This window comes from Trachypithecus francoisi, unplaced genomic scaffold (assembly GCF_009764315.1).
Source record: "Trachypithecus francoisi isolate TF-2019V2 unplaced genomic scaffold, Tfra_2.0 Lachesis_group7, whole genome shotgun sequence".
Classification (NCBI taxonomy): domain Eukaryota; kingdom Metazoa; phylum Chordata; class Mammalia; order Primates; family Cercopithecidae; genus Trachypithecus; species Trachypithecus francoisi.
Genome location: NW_022681472.1, coordinates 21079491 through 21100973, shown reverse-complemented (window position 1 = coordinate 21100973; position 21483 = coordinate 21079491). Strand labels below are relative to the sequence as shown.

Below are 21483 nucleotides of genomic sequence, written 5' to 3'. Positions count from 1 at the left end.
TGGAGAGTAAAGCTCTTCAATGAAGGTGAGTCTAAGATGACAGAAGTATATCTAGATGAAACTATGTAGTAGAGTGCTAAGCACAGGCAGGAATATATATTTATTGATTACTATAAAAGGTCTGTGATTGTATCTTTGATCAGGCAGATATATTTTAATGTTACCAGGATCTATTACTAGTTTTATAAATGAATCCTCTGAGAGCCAATGGTGGATAAAAAGAACAAAGAACCAAAAATGAGGTCAAAGCTGGAAATGACTGGCAAAAAGCAGGCAAGGAGAAAGGGCAGTTTTATGTGCGGTTTGAAAACCCATCATTAAAGCCCAGGCGTGGTGGCTCATACCTGTAATCCCAGCACTTTGGTAGGCCGAGGCAGGCGGATTATGAGGTCAAGAGACAGAGACCATCCTGCCAACATAGTGAAACTCCGTCTCTACTAAAAATACAAAAATTAGCTGGGCGTGGTGGCACATGTCTATAGTCCCAGCTACTTGGGAGGCTGAGGCAGAAGAATGGCTTGAACCCGGAAGGCAGAGGTTGCAGTGAGCCGAGATCACGCCACTATACTCCGGCCTGGCGACAGAGCGAGACTCCGTCTCAAAGTAAACAAATAAACAAATTTTTTAAAAAGCATGAAAAACTAAAATGTCAAATAGTTCTTTGGCAGGGTGCAGTGGCTCACACTTGTAATCCCAGCACTTTTGGAGGCCGAGGCAGGCAGATCACCTAAGGTTAGGAGTTTCAGACCAGCCTGGTCAACATGGCAAAACCCTGTCTCTACTAAAAATACAAAAAATAGCTGGGCATGGTAGTGTGTGCCTGTAATCCCAGCTACTTGGGAGGCTGAGGCAGGAGAATAGCTTGAATGCGGGAGGCGAAAGTTGCAATGGGCTGAGGTTGTGCCACTGTACTCCAGCCTGGGCGACAGAGCGAGACCCCATCTCAAAAAAAAAAAAAAAAGATATATGTAGTTTTAATAGAAACTGCCTAACATGGCCAGATGCAATGGCTCAAGCCTGTAATCCTGATGCTTTGGAAAGTTGAGGTGGGAGGATTACTTGAGGTGAGGAGTTCAAGACCAGCCTGGCCAATGTGGCAAAACCCTGTCTCTACTAAAAATACAAAAATTAGCCAGGTGTGGTGGTGCATGCCTGCAATCCCAGCTACTCCAGGAGAATCGTTTGAACCCAGGAGGCAGAGTTTGCTGCAGCGAGCTGAGGTCGTGCCACTGCACTCCAGCCTGGGTGACAGAGTGAGGCTCCGTCTAAAAAAAAAAAAAAAAGAAGGAAGGGAGGGAGGGAGAGAGGGAGGGAAGAAAGAAGGAAGGAAGGAAGGAAGGAGGGAAGCAGGGAAGGAGGGAAGGAGGGAAAGAGGGAAGGGAGGAAGGGAGGGAGGAAAGAAAAAAGAGAGAGAGAAGGAGAGAGAGAGAGGAAGGAAGGAAGGAGGGAGGGAGGGAGGGAGGGAGGAAGGGCGAGCCTAACATTTCCCAAGGTTATTGGACCAATTACACTCCCACGAGTAATTAAGAGAACTCCAGGTACTCCACCTGTTTGTCAGTAATAATTCGTATTGTTAGTACTTTTTAAATTTTAGCAATTCTAGTGTTTTCTTCACATTTTGGGGGGTATTTTGATATCTTCTTTTGTGAAGTATCTGTTTAAGTCTTTTGCTTTTTTATTCTTTTTTTTGAGACGGACTCTTGCTCTGTTGCCCAGGCTGGAGTGCTATGGTGTGATCTCAGCTCACCGCATTCTCCGCCTCTAGAGTTCAAGCGATTCTCCCACCTCAGCCTCCCAAGTAGTTGGAACTGCAGGCACATGCCACCATGCCTGGTTAATTTTTGGTATTTTTAGTAAACATGGGTTTTGCCATGTTATCCAGGCTGGTCTTGAACTCCTGACCTCAAGTGACCCTCCCGCCTCCGCTTCCCAAAGTGCTGGGATTACAAGTGTGAGTCACCACGCCTGGCCTTTCGCTCATTTTTTAAAACAGAGTTTATTTATGTATTTATGTATTTATTTTTGAGACAGGGTCTCGCTCTGTCACCCAGCCTGAAGTGCAGTGCCAGGATCTTGGCTCACTGCAACTCCCCTCCGAGGTTCAAGCGATTCTCATGCCTCCTGAGTAGCTGGGATTACAAGCATGCACCATGACTCCCGGCTAATTTTGTATTTGTAGTAGAGACAAAGTTTCACCAGGTTGGCCAGGCTGGTTAGGAACTCCTGGCCTTAAGGTGATACACCCCCTCAGCCTCCCAAAGTGCTGGGGTTACAGACTAAAACAGAGTTTATTTTTTAGAGCAGTTTAAATGTACAGCAAAATTGAGTAGAAAGTACAGATTTCTTAATTGGGCAGTCTTCCCACTATCAACATCAAACACAAGAGTGGTGCATTTATTCCAACGGATGAACATATAGTGACACATCATCATCTAAAGTCCACAGTTTACCTAACAGTACACTTTCAGTACTGTACATTCTGTGGGTTTCGGCAAATGAATAATGGTATGTATCCACCATTATTTTATCATACAGAATAGTTTCACTGCCCTAAAAATTCTGTGTTCCGCCTATTAATTTACCCTCCTTCCCAATCCCTGGCATCTCTGATCCTTTTATTGTCTCCATAGTTTTGCCTTTTCCAGAATGTAATGAAGTTGGAATCACACAGTATAGCCTTTTCAGAATGGCTTCTTTCACCTAGTAACATGCATTTAAGGTTCCTCCATGTATTCTCATGGTTGATAGCTCACTTTAGTGTGGAATAACATAGAATTTTACAGAGATACCACAGCTTATTTATTCCTTCCCCTACTGGAGAACACTTTGGTTGCGTCCACATTTTGATAAACTATGAATAAAGCTGCTCTAAACATCTCTGTGCAAGTTTTGCTCCTTTTTTAAACAGTGTATTTAGTCAGGGTTCTCCAGAGAGAACAGAATATAGATACATAGAAACAGATTTATTATGAGGGACTGGCTCACACAATTATGGAGGCTAGAAAGTCCCACAATCTGCTATGTGCAAGCTGGAGGCCAACAGAGCTAACAGTGTTAAATCTCAGTCTGAGTGAGAAGGCCTCAGGGAGGGCCTGAGGGATATCCCAGCTCAAGCAGAGTACAGATTTGCTCTCTGTCTTTTATTCTATTCAGGCCCTCAAGGGATTGGTGATACCTTTATTCAGTCTATAGATTCAAATGCTAATCTCTTCCAGAAACACCCTCACAAATACAAAGCAGTGGTGATGTTTTACCAGCTATCTGGGCATCCCTCAGACCAGTCTAGTTGATATATAAAATTAACTACCACAGATGTTTTTTGTTTTGTTTTGTTTTGAGACAGAGTTTCACTCTTGTTGCCCAGGCTGGAGTGCAATGGCACGATCTCGGCTCACCACAACCTCCACCTCCTGGGTTCAAGAGATTCTCCTGCCTCAGGCTCCCAAGTAGCTGGGATTACAGGTATGTGCCACCACACCCAGCTACCCAGCTAATTTTTTATATTTTTAGTAGAGACGGGGTTTGGCCATGTTGGTCAGGCTGGTCTTGAACTCCTGACCTCAGGTGATCCACCTGCCTCAGCCTCCCAAAGTGCTGGGATTACAGGCGTGAGCCACCGTGCCTGGCTCACAGATGTTTTTTTCAAATTATTATTTGAAAAATTATCCTGATTTGCCAGGAAAAGATGTTTCTTAAGTCTAGGCTAGAGATAAAGAATACACAGCACTGGCTAGAAAAACACAGATGAAATGAGTTAAATCATATAGAGTAAGAAAGGAAGACTGGATAGAAAGCTCAGGAAATATTAATACTTGTAGAACAAACAGAAAAAAATAAAAGACACTGTAAGATTCAATAAATCAGTATCTTTCTTTTCAAAGGTTTAGCCTGTTAACTTCCTTGTCCTTTGTTCTCAAACTCAATTTTCTCTTTCTACATGCCTCCTTGCCCCTAGTTACTATAAACAACCTACCCCCTTCCTGTCAGATCTAATCAATAACTCACATCTGTTCCCTTGGTTACCTGCACCCATTGTTCCCCCGAAACTGCACATCTCACCACTGTACCTCATGTCCCCCTTCCCTTCCATATTTAGAAAAATATTTGCAAGTAGCCAATGGGGGTCAGCTCAGACTGTGCGGTCCGACCCCAGCTTATGGGGGAGTAACACAGAGGTAAGGACTACACATCAGAGATACATAAAAAAACAAAAACAAAAACCTCCTCTCCTTTGTTCTGTGTGCTTTTGTGATTTTGATTGACATGGGTGGCACCCTTCTGCAATCGTAAATTGCCTTGCTGAGAAAACTTTTGCCTGAGTGCTGGTTCCATTTTGCAGCACCGAGCATTTATTCCTAGAGCATTTTTATATCCAACAGACACCAACCAAAAAAAGATCAAAATAGCAGTAGAAAAATAAGAGTGGTATTATCATCAAAAAAAAGAAAAATTTGAGAAAGGATTTGAGAAAAGTAATGGTCCTTGTTAAACACAGAAGGGAGGTGACATAGACGGTGGACTCCTGCTGCTACCCCTTCCTCCAAACTTCTTCACAGTGCTCTCTGGAACTTGTTTGTCTATAAATATCCCCCAACTCCGTATCTTATCTTCAACAGATTCACTCACTACTGAACTCCCCTAGCTTACTTTCCTCCCTTGATGAAACTTGGCTTCCCTTTAGAACACTGCTTCTCCTACAGCTACAGCCTTCTTAAAGAGTTTCTGCTTGCTTATTCTCTTACATTTTACATCAGTGCTGTTTCCTGTCAACTATTTTTCTAAGATCTTTTAAAAGCTCTTGCTCAAAAGCAAAACTACCCATAGTGCAGACAACATTCTATTTCTTAACCTGGGTGGTCATTACATGGATATTTGCTTTGTGGCAATTTATTGAGCTGTATTTATGTTTGTACTTTTTTCTGTGTTACACTTCAAAATAAATAAGGTTTAAAAAAAAATTGCTAAGAATCAGGCTGCATTTTGTTTTCTAGGTTCCTTATGAATCAATGAAAATGTGTGTGTGTGTGTGTGTGTGTGTGTGTGTGTGTATTCAACTCCTAGAAATGTTATGAAGATGGTATAGGCTTATATTCTAGACTATCTACTCTAGCATAGACTATAAGAAATAGCAAATTAATTTTGGTTGGCAGCTGGTAGAAGAGAAACAAGGATAAATATTGGAAATACTTTCTTTTTCTTCTACCAACACTGTGAAAATATATAATAGTATGCAGCTCAACTAAAATTTACAGCAGTCAAATTGAAGATAATACAAAATAATACTGTCTTCAACTAATGTAATATCTGTTTTTGAGATAGTTATAACAAAAAGTTATCCGCAGTAAACAGTTTCATAATAACTCTGTTAGCAATAATGACAGTGTTGTCACTACATTTAAGATGCCAAAAATTTACGAAGTTACAAAGGTATGATGGGGCTTATTTTTAGAACGTCTTTGAGAACTACTCAAGGAAATGGCCATTTAACTATATTTTCATTATGAAAGATGAGTTTGACTCATTTTATAGTTGGGGAAAATATCTAAGAAGATTAATAGAATATTCTTAGTTATGTGGTTGGCTAAATCATCATTAGAATAACGTTTACTTTTCTCAGAATACTAAGAGATAAGGCAAACTGTATCACTGCAACACAGATGACAGTCCACATTTTAAGGCCAAATGATGGAAAATAAAAATAAGGACTATGATACTGAATGTTGCCAACACAAAGCAATGATAAATGTTTGAGATGATGGATATGCTGACTACCATGATCTGAGTACTATACATTATATGTATTGCAACATCATGATGTATCCATAAATATGTACAATTATTACGTGTTAAATTAAAAAAAGAATATGAAGTCATTGTTCTCCCTACCACTCAGAGGAAGACAATTATTACCCAATTAGTGCTTTTTTATTTTTATTTTTGGGAGACAGAGTCTCACTCTTCTGTCACTCAGGCTGAAGTGCAGTGGCATGATCATTGCTCACTGCAGCCTCAAACTCCTGGGCTCGAGCAATCCTCCTGCCTTAGCCACCTGAGTAGCTGGGACTACAGGCATGCACTACCATGCCTGGCTATTTTTTCAAATTTTTTTAGAGACGAGGTCTCACTATGTTGCCCAGGCTAGCCTCAAACTCCTGAGCTCAGGCAATCCTCCTGCCTCAGCCTCCCAAAGCACTGGCATGAGCCACTGTGCTCAGACCATATAACTGATTTAGTCTGAACCCTGCTATAGTGTGAATATGGTTTGTCCCCACCAAAACAACAACAAAAACAAAAACTGCTCTAAAAATAAAATCTGGTTTAAAATAAATAAATAGGCTGGGCGCAGTGGCTTACACCTGTAATCCCAGCACTTTGGGAGGCCAAGGTGGGCAGATCACATGAGGTCAGGAATTCCAGACCAGCCTGGCCAACGTGGTGAAACTCCATCTCTACTAAAAATACAAAATTAGCTGGGCATGGTGGTGCATGCCTGTAATCCTATCTACTTGGGAGGCTGAGGCAGGAGAATCTCTTGAACTCAGGAGGCAGAGGTTATGGTGAACAGAGATCACTCCATTGCACTCCAGCCTGGGCAGTAAGAGTGAGACTCCATCTCAAAAAAAAAAAAAAAAAAAGTAAATGAATAAATGAGGATTATGAACTAAAAAAGAGAGAAAAAAAGTATTCAGTTGAAAATTACTCTCCTGCAGTTGTGGTGGCTCATGTCTATAATCTCAGCACTATGGCAAGCTGAGGCAGGAGAATCACTTGAGGCCTACAGTTTAAGACCAGCCTGGGCAACATACTGAAATCCCTTCTCCACAGAAATTTTTAAAAAATTAGCCAGGCAGCCAGGCAGCCAGGCGTGGTGGCTCACACCTGTAATCCCAGAACTTTGGGAGGCTGAGGCAAGCAGATTACCTGAGGACAGGGGTTTGAGACCAGCCTGGCCAACATGATGAAACCTCGTCTCTAAAAAAATAAGCCGGGCATGATGGCAGGTGCCTGTAATTCCAGCTACTTCGGAGGCTGATGTGGGAGAATCGCTTGATTCCGGTAGGCGGAGGTTGCAGTGAGCCGAGATCATGCCACTGCACTCCAGCGTGGGTGACAGAGCAAGACTCCATCTCAAAAAAAAAAAAAAAAAAAATTAGCCAGGCATGGTGGTACATGCCTGTAGTCCTACCTACTCAGGAGGCTAAAGAGGAAGATCTCTAGAACCCAGGAGTTTGAGATTACAGTGAGCTGTGAGTGCACCATTATACTCCAGTCTGGACAACACAGCAAGACCCTGGCTCTAACAAAAAAATAAAATAAAAATTAAAGAATAAAGTTATTGTCCTTTATTTTGAGACTATATCCTTCCGATGCTTATGGTGTAAACATTACTTTCCTTTTATCATATAGGGACAGTAGATGAATGTTGTTTGTTTTCGTTTTGTTTTTTTGAGATGGAGTTTCACCCTTGTTGCCCAGTCTAGAGAGAAATGGCACGATCTCGGCTCACTACAACCTCTGCCTCCCAGGTTCAAGCGATTCTCCTGCCTCAGCCTCCTGAGTAGCTGGAATTGCAGGCATGAGCCACCATGCCCTGCTATAACTTTTTTTAAAAATGTCCTTACTTGTCACAATGTTTAGCTGTCAACCCTACATCAACCCACTATCCTACTTTTTTTTTTGACAGTCTCTGTCACCCAGGCTGGAGTACACTGGCGTGATCTCAGCTCGCTGCAACTTCTGCCTCCCGGGTTCAAGCGATTCTCATGCCTCAGCTTCCCAAGTAGCCAGGATTATAGGCGCGCACCACCATGACCAGTTAATTTTGTATTTTTAGTAAAGACAGGGTTTCACAATGTTGGCCAGGCTGGTCTCAAACTCCTGACCTCAGGTTATCTATCTACCTGCCTCGGCCTCCCAAAGTGCTGGGATTACAGCTGTTAGCCACTGCACCTGGCCCCTATACTAGCTTTTGAAAATTAAACTTTGAAATTCAAGTATAGGGACCACTGCTGTCCTTCACATCAGTCTAGTTGATACTTAAGTCAAAACACTTTACCATACTATAAAACAAAATACAGTATTCAATCTGTGGGTACAATTTACTGGTAGTGATTTAGAATTAATGTTCTATATTGTTCATGCAAAATTAAGTACACTGCTACTCCCAGTACCAGCACAGGATCGGACATACGTCATTTTTTCAGTCCACAAGGGAATAAATCTCATGACCTATACCACATCTCTCAACAAAAACAAAAACTAGTAAGATAAGAGGTCCATGAACACAGGCTAATCCAACTTGGCAAAAATTCTTTCAAGTTAATGCAATTTAGATATAAAATTAAACTTCTGAAGGACATTTTTAGATGTTATCTTCAAAAGAAGTTAGAGACAGAGGTCATATTCATATTTGAACTAAAGGCTGACACTTTGATGTGAGAATCTCTGAAATATAACCCCACAGTGACTGACACAGAATTTTTTTTTTTTTTTTTTTGAGACGGAGTCTCACTCTGTCGCCCAGGCTGGAGTGCGGTGGCCGGATCTCAGCTCACTGCAAGCTCCGCCTCCCGGGTTTACGCCATTCTCCTGCCTTAGCCTCTCGAGTAGCTGGGACTACAGGCGCCCGCCACCTCGCCCAGCTAGTTTTTTGTATTTTTTTAGTAGAAACGGGGTTTCACCGTGTTATCCAGGATGGTCTCGATCTCCTGACCTCGTGATCCGCCCGTCTCGGCCTCCCAAAGTGCTGGGATTACAGGTTTGAGCCACTGCGCCCGGCCTGACACAGAACATTTTAAGCAGCCACATGCAGATGAATTAAGTACTGAGGCATAAATTTTAAAACAATCTTTTGAAAACACTATTCAAATATCTTAAGTGATCCCAGGCTGGACATCAGTAGAAGCAAATAAAGTACTTGGAAGTCAACAATGACTAAAAATGTTACCCTTAGGCCCAAGGAAGTGGTATACACCTGTGCCTAGCTAATTTTTTAAATCTTTTGTAGAGATGGGGGTCTTGTTATGTTGCCCAGGGTGGTCTTGAACTACTGGCTCAAACAGTTCTCCTGCTTCAGCTTCCCAAAATGCTGAGATTCCAGGTATGAGCCTCTGTGCCTGGCCTGGCAATTTTTTATACATATAATATGCAGGGAACAGTAACTATTACACAACTTATCAACATCAACTTTATAGTGATTTTTCATCACTTCCTTGGGCCTAAGGGTAACATTTTTAGTCATTGTTGACTTCCAAGTACTTTATTTGCTTCTACTGATGTCCAGCCTGGGATCACTTAAGATATTTGAATAGTGTTTTCAAAAGATTGTTTTAAAATTTATGCCTCAGTACTTAATTCATCTGCATGCAGCCTCAGGAGGCTGAGGCAGAAGGATCGCTTGAGCCCAGGAATTTGAGGTTACAATGAGCTATTAGTGTGCCACTGTACTCCACTCTGGGTGACAGAGTGAAACTGTCTCAAAACACAACAAGACACACAAAAAAACTGTTTTACTGGAAGAACTCAGTAAATTATACCTTTCTTCAAGGAGAAAGATGTTTAGTTTTTGAAAGCTCGTAAGGGTATTTACTGAAACATTACTGTGAAAGAGAAAATCCAAAGGCAATCTAAATGATCATCAATAGGGAAATGGTTAAAATAAATTCAATAAATTAAATATGCCCATTCTAAGCTTATAGTCATTAAAATAACAAAGATACAGCTATACACGAAACAATTTTCATAATAAAATGCTGAATGAAAAAAGTTACAAACACATATATGTAATTCCATTAAAAATAACTAAAAACCAATAAAGCAACAGAAAGAGTGGTGAAATAGATAAAAAATTTGAAAACATACCAAAACTTAACACTTACTATATCTGAGGGCTTGGTGGTGAGACCCTCCACTTTTATTATACGCTTATGCCCTCCTGTATTGTTTGTATGTTGTTGTTGTTTTTTTCCCAATAGGATATATGTACCACTTTTGTGTGTGTGTTTTTTTTTTTTTTAGAGACAAGGTCTCATTCTGTCACTGAGGCTGGAGTGCAATGGCACCATCAGAGTTGACTGCAGCCCTAAGCTACCGGGTTCAAGTGATCCTCCTGCTTTAGCCTCCCAAGTAGCTAGGACTATAGGCATATCATCACATCCGGCTAACTTTGTAATTTTTGGTAGAGATGGGGTCTCACTATGTTGCTCAGGCTGGTCTCAAACTCCTGGCTTCAAGTGATTCTCCCACTTTAGCCCCCCAAATTGCTGGGATTACAGGCGTGAGCCACCATACCCTGACAACTTTTGTAATTTTTCAAGTCCAGTAACGTTTTCTAAATTAAATAACTGAAATCTAAAAAGTAAAAACATAAAAGTTATTCTAATTTGAACCATCTAAGTAAATAATAAACATTAGCAATATACAAACTTTGGGAACCCTTACAGGCTATACTAGTATTTCTCAGACCTTTATACTTGCTTTATGAGTTTTGTCATATCTGGATGCTCTTAATGTTTTAATTTAAATTAAACTCTTTTTTTTTTTCTTTCTTTTTTTTTTTTTTTTGAGACAGAGCCTTGCTCTGTTGCCCAGACTGGAGTGCAGTGGCATGATAACAGCTAACTGCAACCTCTACCTCCCGGGGTCAAGTGATTCTTGAGCCTCAGCCTCCCGAGTAGCTAGGATTACAGACCACCATATCCAGTTAATTTTTGTATTTTTGGTAGAGACGGGGTTTTACCACACTGGTCAGGCTGGTCTCGAACTGCCTGGTGATCGAGGTGATCCACCCACCTCAGCCTCCCAAAGTGCTGGGATTACAGGCGTGTGCCACCGTGCCCGGTCTTAAATAAACTCATCTTTAAAAAATTAAATAAACTTAGCCTCTTGCCAAGCAATAATATTTAAGCAATCAAAGTTTGTTCCAGGATATACTTTAAAGTACTTAACTATACATTGCACTCCCTATCTGAGCCAAAACAGACAGAAAAGGATATCCTGACTAAAATAAATACAAAGTTGATTCTTGTTCCACCTAAAATCATCTCTTTAGGAAAGTAGTTTACCCTCCTGCCAGTACACATTATACAGTTGTCCTTCAGTATCCACAGGGGAATGGTTCTAGGAATCCTGTGGATACCAAAATCTATAGATACTCAAGTGCCTTATATAAAATGGCACAGTAACAAGTCCTAGCTAGAGCAATCAGGCAAGAGAAAGAAAGAAAGGACATCCAAATAGGAAAGGAAGAAGTCAAATTATCCTTGTTTACAGAAGATGTAATCTTGTACTTGGAAAAATCTAAAGACTCTACCAAAAAACTATTAGAACTGATAAATTCAGTAAAGTTGCATGATGCAAAGTCAACATCCAAAACTCAGTGGCATTTCTATATGCCAACAGTGAACAATCTGAAAAAGAAATCAAATATTAATCCCATTTACAATAGCCACAAAAAAAGTAAATACCCAGGAATTAACCAAAGTGAAATCGAAGTGAAAGATATCTACAATGAAAACTATAAGATACTGATGAAAGAAATTTAAGAGGGCCAGGATGGTGGCTCATGCCTGTAATCCCAGCACCTTGGGAGGCCAAAGCAGGAGGCTCACTTGAGCTCAGGAGTTCGAGACCAGTCTGGATAACAAAGTGAGACCCACCTCTACAAAAAAACGAAAAATTAAGGGCTAGATGTGATGGCTCACACCTGTAATCCCAGCACTTTGGGAGGCGGAGGCAGAGGCAGGAGGATCACTTGAGGCCAGGAGTTCGAGACCAGCCTGTATTTTTGTACTGAAAAACACAAAATTTGCCGGGTGTGGTGGTGCATACCTGTAATCCCAGCTACTTGGGAGGTTAAGGTACAAGAGTTGCTTGAACCTGGGAGGCAGAGGTTGGAGTAAGCTGAGATAGCACCACTGCACCCCAGACTCCAGCCTGGGTGACAGAGTGGGACTTCGTCTCAAAAAAAAATTAGCCAGGCATGGTGGCACGTGCCTGTAGTCCCAAATACATGGGAGGCTGAGGCAGGAGGGCCGCCTGAGCCCATGAGCTGTGATCATGCCGCTGCACTCCAGCCTGGATGATAGAACAAAACTCTGCCTCAAAAAAAAAAAAAAAAAAAAAAAATTAAAGGGGCCACACACATGGAAAAAATATTCCATGTTCATGAACTGGAAGAGTCAATATTGTTAAAAGGTTCATACTACCCAAAGCAATCTACAGATTCAATGAAACGTCTATCAAAATGTCTAACAAAATATCAATGACATCCTTCACAGAAATAGAAAACATAATCCTAAAAATTATATGGAACCACAAAAGACCCACAATAGCCAAAGCTATTCTGAGCAAAAAGAAAAAAAACTGGACTTCAAATTATACTACAGGGCTATAGTAACCAAGACAGCATGGTCCTAGCATAAAAACAGACACATAGACCAACGAAATAGAGTAGAGAACCCAGAAATCAATCCATACGTCTACAGTAAACTCATTTCTAACAAAGGTGCCAAGAACATACATTGGGAAAAGACAGTCTCTTCAATAAATGGTGCTGGGAAAACTGGATATCCACATACGGAAGAATGAAACTACAACCCATCTCTTGCCATATACAAAAATCAAATCAAAATGGATTAAAGACTTAAATCTAAGACCTCAAACTATGAAACTACTACAAGAAAACATTGGGGGAAACTCTCCAGGACATTGGTCTGGGCAATGATTTCTTGAATAGCACCCCACATAGGGTATTTATTAGGCAATCAAAGCAAAAAAGGATAAATGAGATCACACCAAGTCAAAAAGCTTCTGTATAGCAAAGGAAACAATCAACAAAGTGAAGAGACAACCCACAGAATGGAAAAAAAAATACTTGCAAACTATTCATCTGACAAGGGTTTAATAACCAGAATACATAATTAGCTCAAACAATTCAACAGGAAATAAATCGAATAATCTAATTCAAAAATAGCCAAAAGATCTGAACAGACATCTCTCAAAAGAAGACTTACAAATGGCAAACAAGTATATAAAAAAAGTGCTCCCATCATCAGAGGAATGCAAATCAAAACTACAATGAGATACCATCTCACCCCAGTTAAAATGGCTTATATTCAAAAGACAGACAATAATTAATGCTGGCAAGGATATGGAGAAAAGGGATCCTCATACCCTGTTGGTGGGATTGTAAATTTGCACAACCACTATAGAGAATGGTTTGGAGGTTCCTCAAAAAACTAAAAATAGAGCTACCATATGACTCATCAATCTCACTGGTAGGTATAGACCCAAAAGAAAGGAAATTAGTATATTGAAGTGATATCTGCATTGCCACGTTTGTTGCAGAGCTATTCAAAACAGCCAGGATTTGGAAGCAACTAAATAAATGTCTATCAACAGACAAATAGATAAAGAAAGTGTGATACATATGCATAATGGAATACTATTCAACCATTAAAAAGAATGGGATCCTGTCATTTGAAAATAACATGAATGGAATTGGAAGATATTATGTTAAGTGAAATAAGCCAGGCAGAAAAAGACAAACTTCACATATTCTCACTTACTATGGGACCTAAAAATTAAAACAACTTAACTCATGCAGAGAAGAGTATAAGGATGGTTGGTCGGGCATGGTGGCTCACGCCTGTAATCCCAGCACTTTGGGAGGCCAAGGAAGGTGGATCACGAGGTCAGGAGTTCAAGATCAGCCTGGCCAAGATGGTGAAACCTCGTCTCTACTAAAAATTCAAAAAATTAGCTGGGTGTGATGGTGGGTGCCTATAATCCCAGCTACTCAAGAGGCTGAGGCAGAGAATTGCTTGAACTCGGGAGGCGGAGATTGCAGAGTGAAACTCTGTCTCAAAAAAAAGAGTATAAGGATGGTTACCAGCAGTCTGGCCAACATGGCATAACCCTGTCTCTACTAAAAATACAAAAATTAGGCTGGGTACGGTGGCTCACACCTATAATCCCAGCAGTTTGGGAGACTGAGGTGGGCAGATCACCTGAGGTTGGGAGTTCGAGACCAGTCTGGCCAGCACAGTGAAACCCCATCTCTACTAAAAATACAAAAATTAGCCAGGCGTGGTGATGGGTGCCTGTAACCCCAGCTACTTGGAAGGCTGAGGCAGGAGAATCACTTGAACCTAGGAGGTAGAGGTTGCAGTGAGACCAGATCACACCACTGCACTCCAGCCTGAGTGATAGAGCAAGACTCTGTATCAAAAACAAACAAAAAAACCCAGAAGGATGGTTATCAGATGCTGCAAGGGACAGTGGGTAGGGGAGATGGAGTAGGGATGGTTAATGCATACAAAAATACAGTTAGAATGAATAAGACCTAGAATTCGATAGCATCACAGGATGACAATAGTCAACAATAATTTATTGTACATTAAAAAATAACTAAAAGTATAACTGGATTGTTTGTAACACAAAGAAAGGAAAAATGCTTGAGGTGGATACCCCATTTACCCTGATGTGATTATTACACATTATATGCCTGTATTAAAATATCTCACGTACCCCATAAATACATACACATACTATGTACCCACAAAAATAAAAATAAAGATAAAATGGGCCAGGCGCGGTGGCTCACGCCTGTAATCCCAGCACTTTGAGAGGCTCCGGTGGTGGATCACCTGAGGTCAGGAGTTCAAGACAGCCTGGATAGCATGGTGAAACCCTGTCTCTCCTAAAAATTAAAAATAAGCAGGTCATGGTGGCGGGCTCCTGTAATCCCAGCTACTCGGAAGGCTGAAGCAAGAGAATCACTTGAACCTGGGAGGTGGAGGTTGCCGTGAGCCGAGATCGTGCCATTGCACTCCAGCCTGGGAAACAAGAGCAAACTTCCATCTCAAAAAAAAAAAAAATAAAGATAAAATGATGTAGTATTTCCATATAACCTATACACATCCTCTCATATACTTGAAGTGATCTGTAGATTACTTATAATACCTAATATAATGGAAACAGTTGTCTATTGTTCTATTTGTATTGTTTCTTGTTGTCATATTGTTACTTTATCATTGTTTTTTCAAATATTTTCTATCTGCGGATACAGAACCTATGAATCCAGAAGGCCGACTGTATATCAAATCAGTATTTGCTAGTATATAAGAAATCCATTTCAAAAAGTAACTAAGGGAGGGGGGTGAAAAAAATTATCTTAGAGCTGATAGCCTCATCGCACTCCAACTTGGCAACAAAGTAAGAAAGACTCTGTCTCTAAAAAAAAATAAAATATCTTAAAGGTTTAAGAAGTTCTTATACTGCTTTATATATATTAATATGTATATTACAATGTATGTTTTTTCAATCATGGAGACTTAATTTAACTTTCCTGTTTAACTTGTCTGACTGTTTACATTTTAACCGCAACCAACTCACACTAAACTCCAGCTGTATATATTATCTGTTAAATGATATCTCCCGGTGGAGTGGGAGCAGAAAAAAAATCTTTTTAATGATTATCAAATATTTACACAAAACAATTTATTTGCTAAAAATGACTTGCAGATTGACTGGCTGACAATAACTTCAGTATCATAAATGAAGGAATTGTTTCAGAGATGGCATGTTCTGGTCCCTGAAACAGCAGCCCTGAGTGCTCTCCCAGCTGTCATATTTTTCATTTTACTAGCCACTCTGAAGATTTTGAGAAGAGCCATGTAATTGAGAAACCTATTTGCAACTTAATATAACAAATGATTTATATCCCTAATGAATATAAAGTGCTTGCAAATAAAGAAACAAATGATCAAAAGCCCAAAGGAAAAATAGGCATAGTACATGAGTAGGCCATTTTACAAGTAGAAATACAGATGGAAAATAAAATGTGAAAAATGTCGAACAGTAATCAAATAAATGTTAACTAAAACTGTTACCACCTTTTCTCCATCATCAGTGGTTATCTTCAAAGGGTAGGATTACAGGGTCTTTTTTTTTGTTGCTTATCTAAATTGTGTAATTTCTATCAATAGTATCTAATAAGTATATAAAAGAATAGTTCAGTAGCTGGGCGGTAATTACCACTTCAAAGAACAGTGATACAGTAAAAACTCATCACCAACTCATCACCAGGATGGCCCAAGAAAACAAACCCATGGAAAACGAAGTGTATCATCACTTCAAAACCTACTATAGGCCGGGGATGGTGGCTCACACCTGTAATCCCAGCACTTTGGAAGGCTAAGGCAGGTGGATCAACTGAGGTCAGGAGTTCAAGACCAGCCTGGCCAACATAGTGAAACTCTGTCTCTACTAAAAATACAAAACTAGCTGGGCGTGGTGGCATACACCTGTAATCCCAGCTACTCGGGAGGTTAAGGCAGGAGAATCGCTTGAACCCGGGAGGCAGAGGTTGCAGTGAGCCGAGATCACGCCACTGCACTGCGCCTGGGCAACAAGAGTGAAACTCCATCTCAAAACAAAACAAAACAAAACAAAAAAAATCCTACTATATACCATACTCTTTTCTCTGTTTCAGGCTGTTTTCTTTGTCTGGTCCTTTCCTCATATCCATAAATTTGCCAGTTTCCCATGTCTATTTCCTTTATGTTTATCAGGTCAACCCACTGCTAATCCTTTCACATAGCTGGTAAAGCCACCTTTGACAGTACCAGCTATCTTCCTGTATCTATCTTCCCGTAAGATGACTTTGATCATGTCACTTCTTTGCTCATTAAGTTTAAACTCTTTAAATGTGGCGCTCAAGTTCCTTCACAAAGGAGTCTGACCTGACTTCTGGACTTCTGAATTACTCCTATCCAGTAGGATTCCTAAACTCCAAGCTAATAGGCCTTCTCTACTGTCCTCTGAATAAGTAGATGAGGCCCAACTGTTTCTATCTCATTCCTTATTCATCTAACACTATTTGGATGAAGATGTTGTCTTAGTAGTTTAAGATTGGGAGGATGAAGGATACAGATGAAATATTTAGTATTAATATCCAATATAAGCTATGTGCTAAAGGAGTGGTAGACACTACTCATTGATGTATATTTTCCTTTTCCCTTTAACTGGTCACATATTAAAGAATAAAATGTTTATTTTACTTTTACTTTTTAAATACAGTGTCACACTATATTGCCCAGGCTGGTCTCAAACTCCTGGTCTCAAGGAGTCCTCTCGCCTTGGCCTTCACAAAGTGCTGGGCTGAGCCATGCACCTGGCCAAGAATAAAATTTTTAGCACTTGTATTTGTTGAACTGTGTCTTCTCAGGACATTAAATTTAGTTGTAATAATCTTTAACTTTTCAAAGAACAAACATACCTCTCTCACTATTGTTTGTATTTGTGTAAATTTTCAGGCTTTTTTTTTCCATTACTGATCTGTAGTTTAACAGAAATAATTTTCCACAGCAGTTCCATTTATTCCACAACTCTTAGGACATTCAGTTACAGTTAAAAGAGCAAGAACTTTGCAATGACAAAGGCCAAGATTAGCATTCTGAATTCTACCCCCTACCCCCGTTTTTTCAGCAGTGTGACTTTAGGCAAATTGTGACCTCTCCAAATTTCTTTCCCCTAACTCTAACACGGGGATAATAATACCTATTTCATAGGGTTATTGTAAAAATTAAATGAGTAAGTGGAAACTACTTCATAGTCCTTGATACATACTAAGAACTCTACAAATAGAAATTATCAATACAATTATTACTACTCAACAGCAAGAGCACTACCGTCTAGAGTATCTGGTAACTCCAATTTTGAAAACCTGAACGCAAGATAATGAGACTGTACTGTAGCAGTTACCTGAATTCTGGTAGTACAAACTAAATAAGCACCGTCTACACTTTAATATGTACCTTATTTTACTTGACCCCTCTAGAAAGCAAGCTATTATACGTATGATTATTTATCATGACAGAGCATAGAAATATATAAAATAATTGAAATGATATAATGTCTGGGATTTGCTTCAAAATAACCCAGGGTAGCTGGGTGCGGTGACTCCCGCCTGTAATCCCAACACTTTGGGAGGCCAAGGAGGGAGGATCGCTTAAGCCCAGGAGTTCAAAGATAGCCTGAGCAACATAACGAGACCCCCAGCTCTACAAAAGGGCCGGTGGGGGGGGGGGGGGGAATTAGCCGGGCTTGGTGACGCCTGCCTGTAGTCCCAGCTGGCGGGGAGGCTGAGGCGTGAGGATCGCTGGGGCCCAGGAGGCGGAGACTGCAGTGGGTCGAGATCCCGCCACTGCACTTCAGCCTGGGTGACAGAGACCCTGTCTCAAAAACGCAAAATAACCCGGATTAGGGGAGCAAGACTGCCCATGTATTGATAATTACTGAAACTGGGTAATGAGTACAGTGAATTCCTTATATCTTCGTTCAATTTCTCCAGTTTGAAGATTTCCATAATAAAATGCTGCTGTTGTTAATGCCCAAAGGCCGGCTTTGGGGCTTCCTGCAAACTCCGGTCATGGTCAGAAGATACACTGGTAAGTTCTAGGAGGCGAAAAGTGACACAGCAACCACGCGAAGCTGGTTAAACTTTCCGGCAGACCACCGAGCGCACTGCTTCTGTCGGACGCCGGCTTGAGGTGCACCCGCGCTGTCGGGCTCCCGAGCCTGGGAAGGGCGCAGCCCCCATGGGAGCCGCCGCGAAGGGCGGTCGCCCCAGGACCGCCGCCTGGCGGCCGGCGCGGGAAACGGGGGTCCGAAAGATGGACCGAAGGTCGGGGGAGGGGGCAAGAGGCGTAGGGGTAGTTAGGCGGGTGGGCGAGTCTCAGCCTTCAGGGCAAGTCAGCCGACTTGCCTCGGCTTCTCCGGAGCCCCGGACCCACGCGCCCTCAGCCGAGGCAGTCTCTGCCTCCCAGCCGCGGGGCAAACACCCAACCGGCCCAGGATCCCGCCGGCCTCCCTGCGTTCCCGAACCGAGCTCCTTCGGCTTCTGTCCTGATTCCAGGGCATCCCATGGCCGTCGGGCCTGGAGCCGACATCATTACCCCGTCGCCAACCGCTTTTCCGTGTTCCCACACTACTCACCTCCGCCGCGCGGCAGCCAGCACCCACTCCGGCTCCTCAGGCTTCCAGCTTGGCTGTCCCGTGGCGTTGCTGCCAATCAGCCAATCCCCGCCCCAAGCCTGAGCCAGGCTGATCAATCAGCTGTTTCCTCAGGCTCGGAGGCGGGCACAAGAAGCCCGGCGGAGGGCGCGGCAACCGCTCAGCAAGCCGGCTGCGGCGTTTCACAGTCGGTGTGCGCACGCGCGGAGCTCTGCGAGGGGCGTGTGCTTTTGTGCGTACCTTGCTTTGTGCCTTCACTGTCCTGCCCTGGGAAGTGCTTTTGTCAGCTTCATGCTCTAGGGGTTTAGGGACACCCACGTTCTGAATGTAGTCGCAGATGTGTATTACCTTGAAAGAGGCTGCGAGTCGTAAGCCTTTGTTAACCTAACATGTGGAGCCCATTTCACCGCACGCTGTAGGGACCTGTGTCCACCCGGCAGATATAATGCCCGTGCGGACCTCACATCAGGAATGTTTCTCTTTAGGAAGAAAAGGAGTGCGGGGATTACAAAGTGCCTCATGGATAAGTATTTTAATTTACCGTGTTCAGTTCCAGCGTCTGTTCAGTCAGATTCATTTGGGGAACGTGCTTTCTAAAGATTTGAATACTCTAGGACACTCTGGATTTCCAATAATTATCGTGAAAATATGATTATTACATTTATAGCTAACTTATGCAGTATAGTAATGTGCGTAGGCTTGATGAAAGATTCCCATGTAGGGCAGGAAACCTGTCCGTATTTCTGTATGGCTTTTGAAGAGGCTGTTGCTGATTGGCTGTCTCTCTTACCCTCCTATTGCAATTGATCCCGGAGGTCGCTGGGCTGTCACTGGATCTCTGTTCTTGCCCTGGATGACACAAGTCTCTTCCTAGTGAGGGCTTTCCTCCTTCACCCAGAGCATTAACTCATTTACTCAACAAGGGCTTGTTGGGGTACCACTATGACAGCAGAAAGGTTGGTAAAAGCCTTGAGCCACGCCCTAAGTGAGCCTGCATGATGACGAGATAACACAAACTAAACAAAAGCACAAACTTAACATACGTGATCAAATATTATAATGGAATTGAGGTGGGAGCCTCGGCGCCTCCATAATGTCTCAGGGAATACTTCCTGAGAAGTGAGTGCTTGTCTGAGACTGGGTGCAAGGGCAGGAGCTTTGGAGCTGAAAGAGTGGGAGCGACGGATGGTGGCGGTTCTGTCAAAGGGCACTCATTTCTTCCTCTGAGATCTTTCTGGAGGGTATTTACTGCTAAGCTAATGAAGCTTGTGTTTCAGGCACGCTGACTTTCGCTAGCCCTTTCCAAAGTCCATAGAGGAACTTTAGCACTGAGTTTACGTGATCATACGTTGTTTTGTACTTATTTATTAAAAGGAAAATGTCTTAAAGCACCCCTCAAACAGGCATTGGTTAAGACCTGTCTTTTTTTTTTTTTTTTTTAATCCTCTCCAACTTCCCTTCCTTCATACTTCCTTTCTTGCTAGATACGCTGGAGTAGCCTTGGACATTTTGGGAATCTGGGTGGGGGAAAGAGAATTGAATTGAACTTGGGCCTCTTCGTGATAAGTTACTGCTGGCTCTCCTGGTGCTGGACTGGCTTTAAGCAAGACATGCTCTGCCATCTCACTCAGTGCTATGATACAGGGATGTGTCCCTTGGCACCTGGCCCTAGAAGTATGTGACTAGTGGAGGATAAAGTTTGAGGCCAGGCGCGGTGGTGCATGCTGTAATCCCAGCAATTTGGGAGGCTGAGGCAGGTGGATCACTTGAGGTCAGGCGTTTGAGACCAGCCTGGCTCACATGGTGAAACCCCGTCTCCACCAAAAATACAAAAAAGCTGAGTGTGGTGGCACGTGCTTGTAACTCCAGTTACTCAGGAGGCTGAGGCAGGAGGATTGCATGAACCCGGGAGGCAGAGGCTGCAGTCAGCGGAGATCGCACCACTGCACTCAAGCCTGGGCGACGGAGCGGAGACTGTCTCAAAAAAAAGTGGGGGGAGGGGCTGGGCGCTGTGACTCATGCCTATAATTCCAGCACTTTGGGAGGCCGAAACGGGGGGATTATTTGAGGTCAGAAGTTTGAGACTAGCCTGACCAACATGGTGAAAACCCTGTCTCTGCTAAAAATACACACACACACACACACACCACACACACACACACAAATTAGCCAGGCATAGTGGCGGGTGCCTGTCCCCAGCTACTCGGGAGGCTGAGGCAGGAGAATCGCTTGAACGCGGGAGGCGGAGGTTGCAATGAGCCGAGATCACGCCACTGCACCTACACTCCAGTCTGGGTCTGCCTCAAAAAAAAAAAAAAAAAAGAGAGAGAGAGAGAGAAAGAGAGTTTGAAATGTACAAAGCCGGAAGCTAATCTAGGGGAGATCTTCTCGTCATCACGCTTCTAAAATTGTCAGCAGGATGCTTTGTTTTTTGTTTTTAATTAACTATTTTAGAATTATTTTAGA

The 21483-nt window shown here is 42.2% G+C and overlaps 1 protein-coding gene across 4 annotated transcripts in view; it reads right to left on the bottom strand.

The window, feature by feature from the left end:
• MTFR1 (mitochondrial fission regulator 1) overlaps positions 1-19908 on the bottom strand; it is an 89754-nt gene extending 69846 nt beyond the window's left edge. For 2 of the 4 annotated variants that reach the window (XM_033202616.1, XM_033202613.1), the window contains exon 1: positions 19000-19131. The gene's annotated coding sequence lies outside the window, so the exon portion shown is untranslated. Of the gene's footprint in view, positions 1-18999; positions 19318-19807 lie in introns of those variants that run through there. The other 2 variants (XM_033202615.1, XM_033202617.1) reach the window with 2 other exon arrangements.
• Between the last annotated feature and the right edge of the window lie 1575 nt (positions 19909-21483).